Raw genomic sequence first — 22,542 nt, forward strand, 5'->3', positions numbered from 1 at the left:
AGAATGCATATTTAATAGAAACAAAATAAAGGTCAGGATGCTTTGGTCCAAAGGAGGCTCAGGCCCCTTGCAATAACCCCAACAGTCCCCCAGGGGGCCTCAGACCACAGGTTGGGAACAACTACACTAAAATACTACTGTTGATTTAATGGCAAAATGACACAGTAACTAGCAAGCTGAAGTTGGGTTAAAACAAACTAAAGGAACAAACAGAATGTAGTTTAAATAACCAGAAATAACCAGAATGTTAAACTGACATTTTGTCTCTTATCTCTGTGCCTTGGCATAGACTGTTGCCCCTACTTAAAATGCATTCCCTCTTCACCTAGGTCTTAAAGAATTCCAAGCTTCCTTTAGTGCTTACCGGTCAAGTGCTATCTGCTATAGGAGAACTTTTTGATTATCCACCTTCTCTCCTCCACCCCCACCCACCCCCAATTACTTTGTATGTATATTGTATTTACTTTTCTACATACATGTTCCACCCCCCCCCAACAGAATGGTAGTTTGTGGAAAGTAGCAACTGTTCCATTTTCTTCTTTATATTTCCCAGCATGAAGTACAGTGCCTAGAACATAGTAGGCACTTAATAAATGGTAATTGGATAAATGAATGAGGGCACCAACTATGATGCTTACTAACATCAACTTTAGAGATCAGAGCCTCAATTTTATGAGGGTTGGAATTCTACCTCTGACCCTTAGGAGATGTATGACTAGGGCCAGGTCACTAAGCCTCAGTCTGCTCCTCTGCAAATGAGAGACAGTAATAACTGTAGTACCCACCTGACAAAGTCATTGTGAAGTTTCAATGAAATCATGTGGAAAGCACTTTAAATACTTTAAAGCACTATGTGTTAGCTGTTGTTAATGATTATTACAGCAATGAAATATTTATTAAGCAATAGGAGGAGTAATGGAGGGAGCACTGGACTTGTAGTCAGAAGGACCCATGCTAGAATCTTCTTTCAGTGCCTAACTAGCTCTATGACCCTGGACAAGCTTCCTAATGAGTAAAGTGGAGATAGTAACAACACTTACCACACAGAGTAGTTGAGGACCAGGTCAGAAAATACGTGTAAAGTACTTTGTAAACCATAAAACACTATATGTAGATATATATGTGTATATATATAATATACATGTTATATATATATATATATTCTATCATTCTGCTACTACTACTACTCAGTACTATTACATGCTTTGAGGGAGGCAGGGAGGTAGCAAGTAGAGCACTAAACTGGGAGTGAGGAAGACCTGAGTTCAAATTCAACTTCAAATATTTACTGACTTATAACCCTGGAAAAGTCACTTAGCCTCTCAGACTCAGTTTCCTCATCCATAAATATAAATGCTTGCTATTAAAAAACTATAAAACATGGCCTCAGTCCTTAAGGAACTTAAAATCTACTGTATAGACAAGACATGTACATATGTGCCCCTCAGAAATTTTTTCACAGACAATAAGAGAAGTTAGAGCTATGTGGTGTGCTGCAGATTATAAGTATAATAGTTTCCTATCTCAGAGAAGGCTAAATTAATGAGGTTAGTCCTAGCTACAGAGGAGTAACTCAGTGAGGGGATCATTGTTTAGTTAGGCTTAAGGTAAAATTCCTAGGAAAGGCATTAGGCTGCATTCCATTTACTTGGCTCATGTGAGACAATATTTCACCTCTGTTTATTTTATACCTTCCTTCCTTCCTCCCTTCCTTCCTTCCTTCCTTCCTTCCTTCCTTCCTTCCTTCTTTCCTCCCATCCACAAAGTTGGAGAGAAAGGCATGCACGAAATGTTGTGGTGCAAACAACAGAACATTTGGAGTCAGAGAAGCTGGGTTCAAATCCTAACCCATCAATTTACTTGTTTTGTGACTCTTGTCTCCCTTCACTCTTCAGGCCTTCTGTTTCCTCCTCGAAATAAAGGGAGCTGGCTTGGGTAACGTCAGAGATGCCTTCCTGCTCTGTCTGTCCTACATCTACCTCCCTTTGCCCAAGGGGGAAAAAGCCTCCCCAAAGCCCTTGAATGGTTTCAGTTCAGCTCCAGGAGGTCAGATTATGCAAAAGGATGTATCAGCGCCCCTTTGCAACAGCAGCATCTGACCTGCACCAAGTGATGGTGGGGATTTACCTTTCCGAAGTTAACCAGACTTTACAGATCCAGATTTCTTCCTGCAGAGGGTGCCTTTACTTTGGGGAAACCTAGAAGTTGGTCTCCTCAGCCTAAAGCATATTTTTGCCCCGCGTCCCTTCCTCCTTCCACCTGCTCCTCAGTCACCTTCTTCTCCTCACCTCAGAGGTGGCCTCTGGGTCCTCTCTCTGCCAGCAGTGGCCACGAAAACCCGGAAAGATGGAATCTATCCATTTAAACTCCTGGGTGACTCCAGCGCTGGGCATGCTCAGTAGTGAGAGAAGGTGTTGGTTCCAAGAAGGAAGCTTCTGCCCTGCAGCACAGAGAGCTGGAGCTGAAGAGGAGGTGGAGGAGGAGGAGGAGGAAGAGGAGGAGGAGGAAGAGGAGAGAGCAGCCGTTGGCCGGCGGAGCGGCAGCCTCCCCAAAGCTTGGGAGCCCGAGCCCGAGCCGGAGCCTGTAAGTGGGGAGGGGAATAAAGTTGGACCCAGAGCCCCCGGATGATGCCCAAAGTGCCACAGACGCGGAAAGGCTGCCTTTCTCTCACTTGGGCGCGTTTGTTAGCTTCAGAGGGAGTTGATATTTTGTTTCTTGTACGAACAGTGTGTTTTCTCTAGCTGCTACTGCAGGTGCCGGAAAAAAAAAATACATTTAGGGTGTATCAACTTGACATTTTTAGCCTTTCGTCCTGGTTTACAGTAGCAAGTCATGGAAATGTTTTTCAATGTGTCCACCCACAGGGTTGTGGCTACATACAAATACTTATCTTCAGGTAAGGCTTTACACATTATTTTTTAAAAAGAAGTTCGAGATCCACGTTGTTTTTACCTGCATGAAGCTATACATCCAGAAAAGTTCTCGTTTAAAAAAAAAAAACCCAAACAACCTCCAAACTTTCAATTGCGGTCGCTGCTGCAGCTGCCTTGGGGCTCGTCTGTTTTCTTTGAATACTGTTTGTTTGCCTTTGGGCTTTGCTGCAGACGATCAATAGGCTGAAATGAAATACTGTCAGTTTCCCTTTCTGGGACGGGGACTTTGGATGCTGCATAAGAAAATGCCTAGTTTCTCTGTGTTTCACTGCCAAGGAAAGAATCAAGATTCAGGTCTATTTGCAAGAAAAGGCATGGATTTGGGAGTTTGTGGTCCTTATTACAGTTTTAAAGGGAACATTTGGCTACTACTCTCCATAATAATAGCCCTGGTATATGCCTTCTTCCCCCTTCTCTCCCCGCCCCCCCCCCCCAGGAGAAAAATGTCCCATTTTGATATCATTAGAAAGAACTGGAGCTTAAAAGAGTTTCAGATGAATGAAACATAAAGCTGCTTCCTGCCATTCCTCCTGCCCCCATTTCAGTTGTCCTGTGTTACAGGTTAAACAATACACTTAACCCCGAGAATGCTATATTGGATGGGTAGGTATGGGTAGGTAGGTGTGGTAAGCAGGACTGCATTATTTCCTTTTCATCCAGTGTCCCCCTGAAATCCCTCCAGGTGTTAGGCACTGAATACCAAGGCATCACAGAGGTGAATTATAATAGCCGACTTTATGTTATGTAAGTCATAAAGCATTTTTACCAGTGCTATCACATTTAATCTTCACAACAACTTTGTGAGGCAGGTGGTACAAAATAATTATTCTCATTTTATAAATCAGAAAAATTGAGATTTGCAGAGAGGTTAAGTGGCATTCAGGGTTACAGAGCTCTAAGAATCAGAACTGGAAATCTAAACCAGGCCTAGTTCATTACATTCATGCTGCCTCTTAAAATTTATGATGTTGAATTTATGATATATGCATATACATACCCACACTACACCTATGGAAGCAGTTAACAAATTCCAAAATACAAAATTTACTTTTCACCTTTCGAAACAACAGCAATAGCTCATACTTCTATAGTGTTTCAGGGTTTACAAAGAAGTTTCTTCATATATGCATGTTTGTTCTTCCTCTCTCCCCCACTAAATATAAGTAGAATCCTGACATATGCAAACTCCAAGGGATCACAGATTTTCCAGTCTAACCCCCTTATTTTATTGATAGAGAGACTTAAGCCTCAGAGATGTTAACTATGTTGCCCAAAGGGACAAAGCTACTTATTGGCCACTTTAGGGTGAGATCACAGGTCTGCTGCCTCCTAGCCAATCGTATTATTTAGCTTCATTTTTTCACCTGTGTGAAATATTTTTATAGAGTGGCTTAAGCACAGAACAAAGATGCCAGGAATTTGGATCTTTATGTACAAACTATTTTTCTTTCTTTTATAAAAATAATTATTTATTTTGTTTTTTGTTTTTGCTTTTTGGAGGGCAATTGGGGTTAAGTAACTTGCCCAAGGTCACACGGCTAGTTTGTGTGTGTGTGTGTGTGTGTTAAGTGTCTGAGTCTGGATCTGAACTCAGGTCCTCCTGGCTCCAGGGCTGGAGCTCTACTCACTGAGCCACCTAGCTACCCCTAAACTATTTTTCTAGTGTCTTAGTCATATAATCCTATCAATATGTCTTCCTTACAAATTCCTAGGTTTGGAAGCTGTCTATTCATCAGCAGTCATTATCTTCATCCTCCAAATCCTTTAACAAACCTTCTCTTCCCTAGAAAGTTTTCTGTAACAAAACAAAACTAACTTCAGATTTCTAAGAGGGTTACAAGGTACCCTCATTTGAAAGGGACTATTTTTTTCCCTCTACCTCTTCATTTAAATCTCTTAGGTCTGCCCCAAGAAGTCTTTGTGAACAGCTTAGACCAAGAATGAATGGGAATCTAGACTAGGGCCTCATAGTCTGAAAGAGCAGGAGGGAAGACTTCTCTGATCATTAGGCTTATCATTAGTGTATCATCATCATGATCAATTGAGCAAACATTTATTACTAATACTATCATTAATATAATATTTATTATGAATATTATTAAGCATCTGCTTTGTATTGGACAGCTGGGCAATACAGTGGATAGAGCACCAGACCTGCAGTTAGTAAAACCTGAGTTCAAATGCAGCCTCAGACACTTACTGGCTGTGTGACCCTAGGCAAGTCATTTAACCCTGTTGGCCTCAGTTTCCTCATCTGTAACATGAGCTGGAGAAGGAAATGACAAACCACTCTAGTATCTTTGCCAAGAAAACCCCAAATGGAGAGTCAGACACAATTGAAACAACTGAACAATGAGGGCTTGGGATACAAAAATAAGGAGGAAACAGTAGCCCTCAAGGATCTTACAGATGACATTCTATTAGGGGAAACAAAATTTGCTCAGACAATTAAACATGAAATATGCACAAGGTAAATAAAAAATTGATTTGGGGGGCTTGAGTAGAGGAGAGGTCGAATAAGGAAACCCTATAGGTAGGTGGTAACAATTGCATTGAGCTGATCATCTTTATCCCAGATTTGTATTCAGTGAGTCTAATGTTTGATAAATTGAAAAGTGCATTGAAATATCATCATCTTTTATTAGGTGTCTGTGGTTTTTTTTTATCTTAGGTATTTTTTATCCTAGATATTCTATCAATCAAGTTAAACATACTAGGTGCTCTCTAGAAGCCTATGATCTCAAACTGAGAACACTGATGATGACCTTAAAAAGAACATGTAAGCAATTGAGCAAACATTGAGGAAATACATAAAGTGCTTACATTGTTTAAATGCAAAGCCTCACGGTATTCTCTAAGTGATGAGTGAAGGGGAGATAGATGTACTGGATGGCTGGACAGGGTAAAAAAAAAATCAGCTAGGGAAGGCTTTCTGAACAAGGTTAGGTTTCAGGAGCTGTTTGAGTGAAGGAAAAAAGAGAAGGCTTAGTGAGAGAAGATGGGGGTTAGGTTATCCTAAGCATAAGAGGAAGTTCAAATAGCAAGGGGATAATTATGTGAAGCAATGGGAGGAGGGTTGATGGGGGCAGTAAAGGGGCAGAACAAATGGGCCTGGCAAGCCTGGAAAGGTTTCTGCAGAACAGAACTATTGTGTATCTCCTTCTTCTTTGTGTCTTTTTTTTTTTACTGGTTCTTCTTTCTCTCCAAAATGTTGGTATTTACTCAAGGCTTTTGTTTTTTTCTGTGTCTCTCAGAGATTTCATTTTTTTCCCACAACTTCAACTCTCTCTTCAAAGTGGAGGATTATCAAAGTTAAATCTTCAGCCTTACTCTTGTCGTTGAGTGACTGGCCCACATCTCTTATTATGTTGTGGCACATTATTATCTTGTTTAATCCTCATAGCAACCCTGTGAGATAAGTGCTAAAGGTTTTATTATCCTCATTTTTCTTAGGTGAAAGCAAAGGTCGCAGGAGTTAAGTTAGTCACCCAAAGTCAGATATTTAATAAGTGTCAGAGACTGGATTCAAACCCAGGTCTTCTGGACTCTAATTCTTAAAGCTTTGTATTTTTAGCACCTAGAAAAATACCTTGCATGATAATAGTTACTTAAAAAAATCCCACCTGGATGATTTACTGTCAAATCAAACTCCAAAGTTCTTAAAACTACTCTCCTCTCCTTCATCCCCAAACCAATCCATTTACCTTTCTCACTTCTTTTTTTTCTGATAATTTTTCTGATAGCCAATTTTCTCTGCCCTCCAAATTTGAAACTGAACATATTTTGTGCTTCCTTCCTTTTATGTCTTTGCTTTCTCCTCCCATTTCCTTCTACTATAGCCATCTCCTTCCTTTAGGTTCCAGCTTGAATGTCATTTTCTCCATGGAGCCTTGTCTTATTTTCCTAACTAGAAGCACTCTCTTCTTCCTCCAGATTCCTATAATATTTACTTTCTCTACTGTTTATATATTATATATATAATCCTTTATTACATCTTGTTTTTTGTGTATGTCTTTTCTACTGATTGTGACCTTTTTGAAGGTCAGAGACAAGTCTTATGCATTTTTGTATTCCTTAGATGCTAAGTAATTATTCGTTAAAGGAAGGAGAGAAGGAGGAACCAAAGACAGTGCTGCAGTGCAGAAAGCCTGGTAAAGTGTTTTGAGAGAGAAGGTGAGAATATTGATCCCAACTTACACCATAATGGAAAATCACCATGGATTTGCCCTTGGGTGGTGGCAAAAACATTGATGCATTGGGAAGATAGCTTTGGCAGTTATGGAGAAGGAACCATAGAGTCCATCTATTCCAGCATCTCTTTTTCACAGATGAAGAAGCTGAGTCCCAACAAGGTTAAGTGACTAATTTGGGGTCTACACAGGTAGTAAATATCAGAGTCAGAATTTGAACCTAGTTCTTCTGACTTTACGACCAATGTTCTTTCCATTGTACTGACAGTGATCATATGGAAGGCAGGAAGTCCAGGATTTCATCGAGCAAGAGTTCACTGGGGCCACAACTAAAGATGTGAATAGATGTAGGGCAAATAGGAAAGATTTAAGAAGTGTTCTAAAGGAGATAGGCACAAAACTTGGCAAAAGATTGGACATACAGAGCAAAGGACAGAGATGTGTGGAGGTGCTTGTCAATACTCATCCTGGGGGGCCATCCAAGTTTTTGACTTGCTCTGGTTGCTGAGCATCAATGGAAAAAGGCCAGATGTGGAACTGATTTCACACAATATAAATTTAAGCACTCCATGACCTCAACAAGCTCTTCAGTAAGACTCAACAATTCTTTTACATGACCTTTGTCAAAATTTTTATCTCATTCATCACAGCAAATAGTCTAAAGCTTTTCCTTTTTCCTCTTACTCCAAATGTTGCACTTAATAGTAATTGTCATAAACTCCTGTTTCACTGGAAGGACTGAGGCCATCCAAAGAGAACTTGCTTCATTCCTTTTTATTCTTAAAAATGCAGCATTATCATCTTCTCTCCCTTCCCTCCCTTCCAGTCTCAGTCATACCTTATGCCTCACTAAAATTGATCACATTCCTTCCTGTTTTCTGCAGAACCTTACTTTAGCCATCAGCCGCCTTCTTATGCATCTTCGGTTTCTGTGTACCTTCTTTCCAAGAGCCTACAAATATTCTTAGGCTTCCTAAATCCTTAAAAAAATAATCCTTCCATTAAATCTTCTATCTCAGCTACTTGCCATGTGATAATTTCTCCCTCCCATTTCTAATCTCCTTGAAAAATTTCTACTTGGTTCTGCTACTTCTTCACTCTTTCCAAATCCTTTGAAATCTGATCACTTACCACACTATTAAACTTCTCTCAAAATTTACCTGTGACTCCTAATTGCCAAATCCAAGGGTTTTTGTTTCCAGTCATCCTCTTTCTTGAACTCTTGGCAGCATTTGACATTGTTGACCATCAATTTCTTCTGTTTATTCTCTCTTCCTTTGGCTTCAGGGGCATCACCTTCTGCTGCTCCCATCACTCAAATTATTCCTTTTCTGTCTTTGCTGACTCCTTGTCATTTTTTTGATCCTTTAAAATAGGAGTCCCTGAGGATCTCTTATTGGCCCTCCCCATTTTTCTCCCTGTCCAATCCAATTCACTCCAAATGGCTTCAACTACTACCTCTATGGAGATGAATCTCAAAGTTATAGATAACTCTAGTTGTCCCTAGAATTTCTACTTGCCTGTAGGATATCACAGCTTGTGTGCTAAAGCCCATAAGCACCCTCCATTCTTTCTTCATCCATACCTTTGCTTATACTGGTCCCTTCATCTAGAATGCCCCCCTCACTTTCTCTTTATTTATAGAATGCTTATCCTCCCTTTAAACCTCAATTAAGATGACACCTCTTCTGTGAAGCCCTCCTTATATCCTTGTAAATTATGCCTTTCCCCCTCAACACCATACTTGTGGCAGTGAACCCTAATTGAGTGGGTAGGGGAAAGTTAGTACCACAAGCTACTTTGTTTTATGTTTCTCTAATTCATTTTTGTAGAATATTGTGTTTTATAGTTGTCAGTATCTGTCTTTTTTTCCTGTTAGTCTATGAGCCCATTAAGTCAGAGTGTATGCCTTACATTGGGAAGGGAATACATATGTATATAGTACCCATTATGTGCCAGACACTGTGCTAAACACTTTACAAATATTGCTTTATTTTATCTGCAGGGAGGTGCTGTTATTATCCTTATTTTACAGTGGAGGAAACTGAGGTAAACGGAGGTTGAGTGAGTTGCCTGGGGTCACATAGCTAGTGAGTGTCTGAGGCCAGATTTGAACTCAATTCTCTCTGACTCCAGTGATCTATTCACTGAGCCATCTAGCTACTTCATAAATAAACTCTCCCCCCCCTTTTTTTTTAAGCAATCGGGGTTAAGTAACTTGCTCAAGGTTATACAGCCACTTATTTCTGGGTGTGGTGCTAAGTATCTGAGCCCAGATTTGATCCCCAGGTCATCCTGACACTGGAGCTGGTACTCTTACTCACTGAGCCACCTGGCCACCCCTAAGCAATTGGGGTTAAGTAACTTGCTCAAGGTTACATGGCCAGGTGTTTCTGGGTGGGTGCTAAGTGTCTGAGCCCGGATTTGATCCCCAGGTTGTCCCAACACTGGAGCTGGTGCTCTTACTCGCTGTGCTACCTGGCCGCATAAATAAACTTTTAATTCCCATAGAGCCTAATACAGTGCTCTGAATCAAGGAAGCACTCAATAACTTTTTAGTACATGAAGGAATGAATAATTAGGAAGATGGCAATTTGTTAGTATCACCCATTGTGATGGGGAAGGTTAGTAGTTAGAATGCTAGACTGGAAAGGACATCTAGGGTACCTATTCCATATTACAAATGAAAAACAAAACTGAAGCATCAGAGTATGTAAACCACTTTTCCAAGGTGAAACTGTAGTATCGTAGAGTTGGAAAGTCGGTCTCTTAACTCTTAGTCCAGTTCTTTCCATTACAACATCTTGGTTTTGAAGGGAAGTTGAGTAACTCTGTTTTCACCATTTTTGATTGTTTAGTACATATTCTGAGTTGAGTGTTATCTGGAACTGGACTAAAAGGAAAAATTGACCAGTAGACCAGTAGCTATACATCATTGTATATGTATAATAGTTGATGAGATCCTCCAGGGTCTTGATTTGGAGAGAAAAGTAGGGTCTGGATGTGTACCCTCTGGTGCCTAAAAGTCACACTCATCATCTTCTCTCCAAAATCTGCTGATCCTTCCAAGTTCCTTGTTTCTGTTGATCGCACCACCATTTCCCTAGACATACATCTTTGGTTCTTTCCTCTCCCTTGTCCTTTATATCCAAGCAGGTGTCAACTCTGATCAATTCTTCTTCCCAGATATTGCCATCTAACCAGTGTAGGTCCTCATCACCTCTCTTCTGGACTGTTGAAATGAGTAGCCTTCCTGTTCCTGTTAAAACTTCATTTTTCACAGAGCTGCCAAAATTACCTTCTTAAAATAGAGGCCGGGCAGCTAGGTGGCACAGTGGATTCCTAGAATCAGGAAGATTCACGTTCCTGAGTTCAAATCTGACTTGACACACTTATGTGACTTACTATGTGACCCTGGGCAAGTCACTTAACCTTGATTGCCTCAGTTTCCTCATCTGTAAAATGAGCTGGAGAAGGAAATGGGAAACTACTCCAGCATCTTTGCCAAGAAACCCCAAATGGCGTCAACAAGAATCAGACACAACTAAAATGACTGAACAGCAACAACAAAATAGAATCATGACCATGTCATATCCCATGTCAGAAACCATCATTGCCTCTTTATGTAGCTGATGGAAGAAAAGTGCAAACTCTTTGGCCTGTCATTTAGCCCTTTGTAGTCTGACTCTAGCTTATCTTTCCAACCTTATTTCATAATATTTTCCTTTAAATATTCTATTTTTTGGACAAACTAGTCTACTGGCTGCCTGACACCAGGCCTGCAGTCAGGAAGTCTGTGAATCTGCCCTCAAACACCTGCTAGCTGTGTAACTCTAGGCAAGTCACTTAGCCTTGTTTGCCTCCATTTCCTCATCTGTAAAATGGGGATAATAATCTACCTTGTAGGGTTGTTGTGAGCATCATAAAAGATATTAATTGTTAAGTACTTAGAATAGTGCTTGGTTATTATAATAAGCACTAATTACATGTTAGCTGTTATCATCATCATCATCATCATCATCATCTGCTATTCCCTGATTTCATCTTGCCATTTCCTAAATCCATGTAATGGTCCAGGCTGTCTGTGTAACTAGAATGTTGTGTCACACTTGTTCATGTTGTGTTCCCTTTATTTAATTGTAGCCTTCATGGAGACAGAAATTATATACTTTTTCATTTTTGTGTTTCTAGCACATAGCCCAGTTCTTTACATAGGGAGGACTCACTTAATCATTTGTTGACTTGAATTAATTTGATGGGCTCTCAGGGAATCTCCACACCTAGAGAGTTAACAAGAGGCTTCTGAAAAAAGTCATTTGTAGGATGCTCAAAAATGTTCAAAGCGAGACAGACCAGCATCTCCCAGTTGGTGTATGTTCAGGAATGACTCACAGGGGTACAAGTCTGTGCAAAAGAATTGATGAGAAGGAAGAGGGGCAAAGTAGGCAAAAGTCATATTGGAAAGGATTGAGAAGACAGCTAATTTAAAGGAAAATCAAGACTTTCTGAACCTAGTTCATGATTCAGGGACTTTGTTGTGAATGACAGGAAAGAGGCTTGATAATAGCTGGAAAATATACAAATCCAGTAATTAGCCTCTGAAAATCACAGTACAAATCAAATGCCTGGTATAGCATTTTTAAGCTGAAAGTTCTATCTAAAGAGGTGACGTAGGAAATTTGTTTACCTGGGATGGACATCGCAAATACCAACTTTGCAAATCAAAGTGTGCAGTCATTACATATGAACATTACCAGAGGGACCATGGACCTCATCACCAATAGCATCATCTCCAAATATAAAAGACTGTAATGCAAGTTTATCTATAAATAGCAAAAGCTGATGTTTATGGAACACTTTATTTATAGTTTTCAGATGAATTTACATATGTTATCTAATTCAGTCTTCATAACCTTGTGAGTTAGGTCATGTAGGTTGAATTGTCCCCATTTTATAGATAAACTGAGTTAGAGAGAGTAAGTGACTTACCCCAAATCACACAGCTAGTAAGGGGCAGAACCAAGGTTGAAACCTAGGACTTGTCACTTCTTAGCCAGTGATGTTTCTGCCTTCTTGTCCTATTTCCATGGAAAAAACAGTAGAGACTAAGCAGTTGAAGGATGGAAAGAACATAGGGAGAAAGCTAGGGACTTTGGTAAATGGGAGGAAATGGTATTGTATTATGCATAGAATTGTAAATCATGTACTTAAGGTGACTATGGCCTATGGCATCAATGGCATGAATAAGATAATCAGATGCATCTTCTTTTGGCATGTTGGGGAGACATGTCTGGTCCTTCCTTTATTTAAAAAAATATATTTGTTCAAGTAATTCCTCAAATATTAAATGCAGTCCCATTGTGGAACTAAGAATCAATTCTAAGATATTAAATGGCTTTCTCAAAATCCTCATATCACAGGTGGCATGGGAAACTGCACAGGTCTAACAAATTCAGTGTATTGTCCCTTAATTCATATTAACTTAATTGTATTTTAGCTATTTACAAATCCAAATCTAACCCTTCCTCTAATTTATAGAAAAGGAAAAAGAAATCAAGAAAGGTGAGGTCACTTCCTAAGGGCTCATTGCTAGTTAAAGGCAGAGCAGAGTCCAGGATTCCTCTCATTATATAATGCTGCTTCTCTATCACATTTTTTAACACCTCTCCAAGATGTTCAAAGTGCATTACTAAGGATGTTATCTAATTAAACTTTCCAACTTCCTTAGGGCAAGCTTCTTACTGGGAAAAGAAAAAAGGAGATGTACAGCTACCTTGTCTCTTTCTTCTTCCCAACCTACTTTCCCTTGGCCAGTTTTTCCCACCTGTGACTGAACCAGATAGCCTCTTCTTTGGAGGCAGTCTTTATTACCACTTGGGTCTGTCTTTAGTCGCTGGAGTTTGACGTGGTGTTGATTTAACCAAAGGTCCAGGGAAAGCCATGCTTCTTGGCAGTGATATCAGGCTGGGTTGAAAGAGGGGAATTAGTCTATGTATCCTTGGCTTGAAGAATCCCAGGAGACTGATGCCTCTAGGCAGCTAGGTGGTGTGGGTGGATAGAGATCTGGCCCTGGATTCAGATTTAGTCTCAGATATTTATGAGCATTGTGACTCTGGGCAAATCTCTTAACCTCTCTTTGCCTCAGTTGCCTCATCCGTAAAATGGGGATAATGGCAGCACCTTCCTCACAGGGCTGGAAGGGTGAAGTGAGATAATATCGTGTGATGTGCTTAGCCCTGTGCCTAGATTAGAGTAGGGACATAATGAAGGTTTGTTTCCTTTCTTCCTTGCTTCACAACTCAGTGTTTTGGCCACTTTGGGGACTTGGAGTATCTGTGAATTGCGGTTTGATCCAAACCCTAAGGTCCATTTAAGAGTGGTCCCATCCTGCCCCACCAAGAAGTGCCAGTAGCTGGCCTAGTTTACTGGGATTTTTAAGGAACAGGAATTTTTAGGGGGAAGAGGACATATTATCTCCTGGGGGGCTAAAATTGGGACTTAAGGGAAGGCCAGGGGTAGAGAGATGGTAACCTAAAGCCACAGAATCAGGAAGAGCTGGTTTGGCCTCACTCAGCTCAAGGCAGTGATTTGATTTGCAGTGCTGAAAAAAGTGGCCCCGCCTTCCTGCAACCTTCTTTTGTAGATCCTGGGTTCCTTCCTTTCCTTTCTTCTTCCCCCGCCCCCTTCATCACACTTCTCTTGTTAGCCTACTGCACATATCCTCAGCCTACATTGCATTTTCATGCAAACCAAAGCAAATGCAAGGACTATGTTCCATTTTTCTACAGTGTCTATCTCTTTTCAATTCTGTTTTCATTTAATCCTGAGATATTAGCCCTAGAAGGATATTAAGTAAAGAGTGCTAGCTTTGGAATCAGTAGACCTATGGGAAACTCTCTCATCATAGACTGTGAGACTTTGGGAAAGTCACTTAACTTTCCTGAGTCTCAGTTTCCTCAATTGTAAAATGAGAGGGTTAGATTGAATGGTTTTTCAGAGAGGAACTTAACCATACCGCATCTTATGCTCTGACATATGACAAATGCCTGAATCTGCAGTGAAAGTGGTAGGAAAAGCAGAACCAACTAGTTTTTACCCTGGGTTATTATTTTCATGGATTTTGTGAGCATATTGATTATAGTTTTAATCACTGAAAGGCTTAAGAACAGCTTTGGCAGTAACTTGATACAGCAGAAAGAACACTGGGTTTAGGAGGCAGAGGATCCTGGTTCCTACCTTGGCCACTGTGAGACCTTGAGTAGGTTAGCTGGCCTCATTGGGCCTCAGTTTCCTTATATTATGGAGTTGGACCACATGACCTTTAAGTTATCTTTCAGCTCTGAATTTTTAATGCTAAAACCACTGGAGGCCTCTCAAGACACGTGTAGTCAACTATGATCATATTGCCTTTTTGCCTCCAGTTCCACTGTACCATAGGTTGCCATTCAGCATTTTTGACCTGAAGCACATTAATTACTGTGGCTTCTCTAAAAATGCACTTCCTTTTAGTAATTCTTCATGCACATATAAGGATGAACATATGTAAGTTACAAGACTTGATGCTATTATCATGCTGGAGGGTTGATTATGAGAAACTCTGTATTTCATTGGTTTAAAATTTCTGTTCATATCCCTTCAGAAAAAAATTCTCCTCTTTCCAGGACAATTATAGTTGCTTTGTTTGTGAATTTCAGAGAGACATTATAAGACAAGTATCCTACCTAATCCATTTTCTAATTTAGTTTGTTTAAATATTCCATGGGGCATCTAGGTGGTATGGTAGATAGTGTGCCAGGCCTGGAGTTAGAAAGACTCATCTTCCTGAGTTTAAATCTGACCTCAGACACTTGCTAGCTGTGTGGATCCTAGGCAAGTCATGTAACTCTGAATGCCTCAGTTTCCTCATTTGTAAAATGAGTCTTAGAAGGAAGCCATTCTGGTATCTTTGCCAAGAAAACCCCAAAATGGGATTGTGAAGAGTCAGACACAACTGAAAAAGTGACTTAACAATAACAAAATATTCCATAGACATACAAATTAACATATTACATGCAGAAATAATATTCTGTCACCCATCTCAAGATGAAAAGATGCCACAAACAAAATGCCTCGTAACTCATTTCCATATCCCTAGTAATTATCTACTAACATTACATATTTTCATTACTTTATTATCTGAAAGCTGGATATTACAAGTATTATTAGTTCCATAAAGCAAATAGGGAAACTGAGGGTAAGAGAGACTTACCTAAGGTTACACAATGAGAAAGTGTTAGAGGCTGGATTCAAACCCAAGTTTTTTAACATCCAGTCCAGGAATCTTTCAACTCTTGCTGCACTGACTTGTTTTCTCATGATGCAAATCAAAAATTAATTGATATTTGGTTGACTTGAGCAATGAAGAACCAGTTATTAGAGCTAATCAAATTTATTTTGTACCTGAGAAAGAAAATTATCTAAAAGTCTGAAATGTAGAAAGAAGCAAGCAGGCAGAGAGGAAAGGAAAAGAAATCCTGAAGCTATTATAGCCTGCTAGAGATTCAGAAAACATATCTAGTCCTGAAAACTAGAATTCTCATTTAAATCCAGGTTGAAAATATAACAAGTAGTATGTGTAGGAGAGGGGATTCAGTAACATTAGTTACCCTATGATACTTCTATAACAGATCTAGGATCTCATTAATGTGGGTACTCCTTCCAACTGTACAGATTACTATCCTTACTTTCCATGTTTCTTACATTCTCTGCAACTCTTATCTATATTCTCCCATAAATCCTTCAAAGGGGATCCTCCTGATAGGATGGAGAGTCTTCCTTGAAATCTCTTGAAATTGTATGGCTGTTAATGGAGTACATGGACTGTCATCATCCCATGTTCTTGCCACCTGACCCATACACCTCCTTTTTTGATCTTTCCTCTCTCATCATTCTGTATACCAGAGGAAGTAGAGGAATTCTATGAAGAATTTGAAAAGATTTCTCAAATTAAGTCAACATATACTTTGTGACTTCAATAAAAGGATGGGCATTGAGGAGGATGGCAAAAAAAATTATTGGAAAATATGTGACAGGAGTAAAAAATAAGACCAATGCTTTGTAGGTTGTATAGAAACATCATGTTTGTATATCATTTATACTTTCATTTAAAAATATTTTATCAGTGACTTTTGATTTTAGTTGACCAGTATTTTTACATCATCATTTTTGACTATGCCATTGCCCCACAATACCCAACCAGTGAATCTTTCCTTGCAACAAAGAAAAATATGCAAACCAACTAAGACAGTGGCTGCATCTGGCAGCTTATATAACGTTCTGCACCCATAATTCCCAACCTCTCCAAAGAGGAGGGAGGTGCATTCATGAATATTTTTTTTAAAGAGCAGAATGAGGAGGCACTAGATATAGCAAATGTCACACACCAAAATGAAATTAAAACAAGAAACTGGTTACTGATATAGGAGTAATTTCTTAATCAACAAGCTGTATTAGATTAACAGCTTCTTAGAACAAAACTCAAAAAAAAACTTCAAACCTTCATAATGAAAAAAAGATTATAATTACTAATTATAATGGGTCACACATAGGTAGCACGCTTGGCAGTTTACGATCTAAAATTAAGTATGTTGAGGTCCTTGAACAAAAAGGACCATTGATCCTAAGGATAACAGTACCAGTTACCATATCCAATAATCTGAATCTGTATTAAATTCATAAAGTGAACAAAATTAATTTATAGCTAGCACCAAGCTGACCCAGAGAAAAAAAAATTGATCTATGAAAGTAAATGCATTGTCTCAGTTCATGTTTCCACATTTACTGCTGACTGTTTAACAGTCTTAACAATGATCTGCATTTTCTTTCCTTGATGATCAACATATACCTGTATGTAGAATCTGGATAGAACAAAAATCAATAAATCATAGCATTTGGAAGACTTAGAAATGATGATTGCCACAATAATTTAATAGTACTCATCAATACATAATAAAGTGATAAGTCAGCATCAAAGTCATATCTAGTTAGATTTTAATTCAACATTAAGTCGATGCAAATGATCATTGGCACACACACAAATCTTGAAATAATTAAGCATTTTTTCATGCCAGGAAGCCTCCAAATTTCATCCAGGTAAAGTTCTGTCCTAATGAATTCTCCTTTTCTCTAGCTTTCCTCTTAAAGCTTAGACTCACTCACTTTTAGTTCTATTTAGATGATCCCAGGAATCACAGTGATTCCTGTGGTCTTGTAGTGTTATCAGGCCAGTGAGGTGCCAGCCAGGAAGCATTTCTAATAAAAAACCCCAGTGATGTTTTCTGTGAAAGCTATTATGTAAGAGAATTGGTAGCTGAATTCATTTTAGACTTCCATTGCCTGATTTTCACATAGCTATTAAGTATCTGAGGGCAGATTTGAACTCATGAAAATGAGTCTTCCTGACTCCAGGTCTGGTATTCTATCCACTGCCCAACCTAGCTGCTCCCTGTAGTCTTGTAGTCTAGCTATTATTACTATCTCATTATTACTACAGCTACTATTACTGCTACTACTACTACTACTACTACTGCTGCTGCTGCTGCTACTACTGCTGCTGCTGCTGCTGCTGCTGCTACTACTACTACTACTGCTACTACTGCTTCTGCTACTGCTACTACTACTACTACTGCTACTACTGCTGCTGCTACTACTACTACTACTGCTGCTACTACGGCTACCACCACTACTACTACTGCCTGATACAGCATTTGGTTTAAAGTTATAAATACTGGGTAATAAATTTTTCCTGAAGCATTACATGTTTTCGAAGTACTTAATATGTGCCTGTGATTCCTAAAAAAATAGATAACAGCATTTAAGATACTTTGTTTCCTCTCATTTCATTATTATTTCAATAATTTTTAGCATTAGAATGCAAGCTTCTTGAGGTCAGGGACTATTCCTTTTTTTTTTTTTTAAATGAACTTTATATTGCATTCTTAGCCCTTAGCATGTTACCGTGCATGTAGTAGGCACTTCTTCCATATTTGTGGCATTATAACAAGGGATCATAGATTTAGGGCTGGAACAGGCTTTAGCCATTATCTAGTCAAATCCTTTTTTTCTTATGGGTGAGGAAAAGGAAGAATAGAGGAACTTGTCCAATGTTGAAAAGATAATAAATAGTAGTGTCAGAATTTGAAGGAAACTCCTCTAATTCTGATCCCACAAGTCTGTTCATTTATCCAGTGGGATAGGCATTAATTGCTCATATCAGGATAATTCTCTCCAAGTTAAACACTTTGAAGACAGAAGGCAATCATAAGAGATAAAGAACTCAATAAAAGCCTGATGCCATACCTCACTGTGGAAGCAGCAGGTTATTTCTGTAGAGCACTGTCTACTTCCTTTACCAAAGTGGTATCTGAGAATAGGAAACATTTACACTGATAATGCAGATGACCATTTACTAAAGTAAATGCTTTGCATGTAAAATTTATAATTTTGACTTTTATAGGCCTCACAGATTTAAGTGTAATTGGGAGATATTGAATGAAGTAAATAAAAATGCAATAAAACATAGATATTACTAATTTTAAAAATTAAGTCAATATACCACCTGCAGGCATGCTTATTATAGAGTAGTTGCTGCTGTTTTTATTGGATTTTGATACCTTTAATTTAGAGATATCATAGGAAGGGCCATAGAGTTCAGTCTTCTCATTTTACAGACAAGGAAATTGAGGCTCAGCAAGGCTAAGTGAGTTGTCTCAGATCACATAAGTGGTAAGCAACAGAGTAGGATTTGAGCCCTGCTCTTCTGACTCTAAATTCTGGGCCCTTTCCACTCTACTAAATGATGTCTCACTTCGATTGGCAGTAGAAAATAAGGTTCTTATTAAGTACCCTGGGAGTGGTTTGCGAAGAGCTGGATTGCAAGGCTAAAAAGCTAGTACTTTTATGACAATTCAGATAGTCAAGAAGGGAAGAAATACATTCTGTTTCTAATTTTTTATGTTCCTTATTTTTTTGTCACAAAGTCTCTGAGATCTTATGTAATAGGTAAATTTCTGTAAACCTATAGTCCAGTTGTTTTAATTATATGATATAATTCATTGTATTCAAATCTGGGAGGAAAAACATTCTTACTTGACTTCTACAAAGAGTTTAGACTAGAAGTTAATGACCTTTCAGAAATGGGCAGCCATGAATCACAAGGGTCATATGGGGGGAGGGGAGATAATTAAGCAGAGGCACCTCTCCCAAAGCAGCAGCCGAAAACTATTAATACCCCTTTCTTCCCTTACTGCCTTTACTCTCACTTAATACTTAACCACAATTGGATCCAGCACTTTGTCACTTTACCTGTTTCTCTTAAATTGTTTTTCAATTAGCTTTTGTTTTTTAATGAACAAAAATGACTTTTTTCTCTATCATCCCCCAATGGGAAAAAAGCCTTTTTTTAAACAGATATTCATAATTAAACAAAACAAAATGAAGCTAACAAAACTTTCCTTTTTGCCAATGTGCATAGTCAAACAAAACAAATTAGCCTGGGCCAAGTCCTTAAACAAATAAACCATAGGTCTCATTTTGTCTATCAGTCTATCACCTACCTCATTAGGTAGCATACCTTATCGGCTGTCCTCTGAAATCATGGTCGGACTCTGATCAGAGTCCCCATAGCTTTTAAAGGTGTTTATTTCTTATAGTGTTGTTATTGTATAAATGGTTCTTCCAGTTCTGCTCACTTCACTCTGTGTGACTTCATTCAAGTGTTCCCAGGGTTCATTGAAACTGTTTCATTACTTCTTATGATGCAATGATGTTCCATTACTACATTTGTGGACCATAATTTGTTCAGCCAGGCCCTAAAAATAATGGAACTTTGCACATTTCTGAAAGATGTAGAAGTCATGTGAGAATGTTTTTCCTTTCAGATTTGAATACAATGAATTATATTATACTAATTTTTTTTTTTTTTTTGCTTTTTGGAGGGCAATTGGAGTTAAGTGACTTGCCCAAGGTTACACAGATAGTTTTTGTGTTAAGTGTCTGAGGCCGGATCCAAACCCAGGTCCTCCTGATTCCAGGGCCGGTGCTCTATTCACCCCAAAGCTTTATTTTTTTTCTTTTTTGCCTTTTTGGAGGGCAATTGGGGTTAAGTAACTTGCCCAAGGTTATGCGGCTAGTTTTTTTTGTGTGGGTGTTAAGTGTCTGAGGCCAGAACCAAACTCTTCCTGACTCCAGGTCTTCCTGACTCCAGGGCCAGTGCTTTACTCACTGCACCACCTAGCCACCCATTATATTATACTATTAAAACAACCGACTATAGGTTTTTAAAATTTTACCTATTGCATACAATCTCAGAACCTTTGTGACAAAAAAAATAAGGAACATAAACTATTATAAATAGAATGTATTTCTTCTCTTCTTGACTACCAGAATTGTCATAGTATCATAGATTTAGAGCTGGAAAGGAACTTAGAACTCTTGTATTCAACCCCTTCATTTTGTAGATGGGGAAACTGAGGCTGAGACAGGTTGTGTGACTTGTTTAGGGTCACACAACTATTAAGAGTTTAAGGCAGGATTCAGACTCAGATGTTCTTGATTTCGTCTAGTCCTCTCTCCACTGAATGTCCTAGGTGACTCTTGTTCCTTGGCTGCCAGGTAATACAGTGAATAGAATATTGGGTTTGAAGTCTGGAAGACCTGAGTTCAAATCCTGCCTCAGGGTACTTACTAGCTCTGCAGCCTTGGGCAAGTCACTTAAACATTTGCCTCAGTGTATGGTATATACTAAGTGCTTTATAAATGTTAGCTGCTATTGTTACATTCCAGGAAAGGACTAATTAAAATTATATCATATATATGTGTGTGTATATACATATATATGTATACATATACATATACATGTATACATATACATACATATATATATATATACACATCCCCATATGTATCATGGTCATAGGAAATTCTTGATCCCAGTTGCACCATGAAAAAAAAGACAATTCTAAAATCAAGGCTGATTAATTAAATGTGGTGTCCTAATAGAGTTAGTTGTCCTTAGCTGACCCCAAGGGGTGCATCATCTCTTGGAGGAGAGGTGGCAGTGAATCCCCTTTCTGGCATTCCTAGAAAACTGTCTTACCTGGAAGCTAAAGCTCACACCCTGGGAAAGCTTATCTCTTCAGTTTCAATTCCACTTTTGGGGGAAGCTTCTGCGTGTTGGGACATGATAATTGGCCAGAGAAGAGAATACTCATAGTACTGCGTGAAAAAGGCAAATCTGTGCTTGGTGCAAAAATGGAATGGACCATCTCGGAATGGTGTGGGTTTCCTGTCCCTGGATGTCACAAAGAAAAGACTGGATGACCACCACTTGTCAAGTTGGTTGTACAGAGCATTCTGGCTGTGATAGGGGTCTAGATAGCAGAAATTTATATCCCTGATTATTTACCATATCTAGTTGACTGGCCCTTGAGGATTTTCTTTCTAGCCTTCCCTTGAATCACCTCTGTCATTGGAACCACCAACACTACCATGTTTTCACCTGAACTGAGAATTAGCTCGGACTTGGTATATTAATATAAAGAATTGAATGATCCCAGGAGAAGACAAATAGTACAATAATTGTGATCAGGCAAGTGGCAGCATGATTTAGGTACTAGAGAGCTACACTCAGAATCAGGAAGACCTGGATTTAAGTCTGGCACATAATGACTTTGACCTAGGGCAGGTCACTCTCAGGGCTTCAGATATCTCTAAGAGGCTAAATTGCAGAGAAGGTTCTAATCTTCACTGGTAGGAGGAGGTCCTTGAGGAGCACGCACTGCACTGATGAAATCACCTAAAAAAGATGAATCCGTATAGTTTATCTTTGTGGGACACTTCATGCTTTTTATGGTACTTACACATGATAAACTGACTTTAGTTCTTCAGTAGTTGCATTCCTCTTGAAGGTTTATTGGAGGAAGGTGTAGATTATAAGAATGCAAGGGATAGCTAGATGCTGAAATAATATGATATCGAGATGATACCTTCTGGGCAGGTAATCCTTACTCCCATATTTAAATGCTTCTGTGATATTAATGCTCCCTCTAAGGAACAGATTGAAGCCCACCCACTCCTTCACATCCTGTGATTTTCCCTTCCATAGCATCATGTAAGTGTGACTCCTAATAATAGCAAGCTTTCTTTATATACCTTACTATGTGCCAGGCACCTGGACTAAATGCTTTACAAATATTGTCTTATTTGATCCTCACTACAACTCTGTAAGGTAGGTACTATTATGATTCCTATTTTACAGTTGAAGAAACCAAGGCAAACAGAGGTTAAATTACTTGCCAAAGGTCACACAACAGTCTTAAAGTCTGATTTGAACTCAGGTCTTTCAAAATTCTGGGTCCAGCATTCTACCCACTACACCATCG

At 39.0% G+C, this 22,542-nt stretch overlaps 1 protein-coding gene across 1 annotated transcript in view; it reads left to right on the plus strand.

Annotated features, from left to right (window-relative positions):
• Window positions 1-2,241: 2,241 nt before the first annotated feature.
• PLS1 (plastin 1) overlaps window positions 2,242-22,542 on the plus strand; it is a 154,250-nt gene continuing 133,949 nt past the window's right edge. Inside the window, exon 1 of the mRNA XM_069104681.1 lies at window positions 2,242-2,583. The gene's annotated coding sequence lies outside the window, so the exon portion shown is untranslated. The remainder of the gene's footprint in view (window positions 2,584-22,542) is intronic.

The sequence above is a fragment of the Petaurus breviceps genome, unplaced genomic scaffold (genome assembly GCF_028583685.1).
Source record: "Petaurus breviceps papuanus isolate PSGF00001 unplaced genomic scaffold, PetGlider_PUasm1.0 688, whole genome shotgun sequence".
Classification (NCBI taxonomy): domain Eukaryota; kingdom Metazoa; phylum Chordata; class Mammalia; order Diprotodontia; family Petauridae; genus Petaurus; species Petaurus breviceps.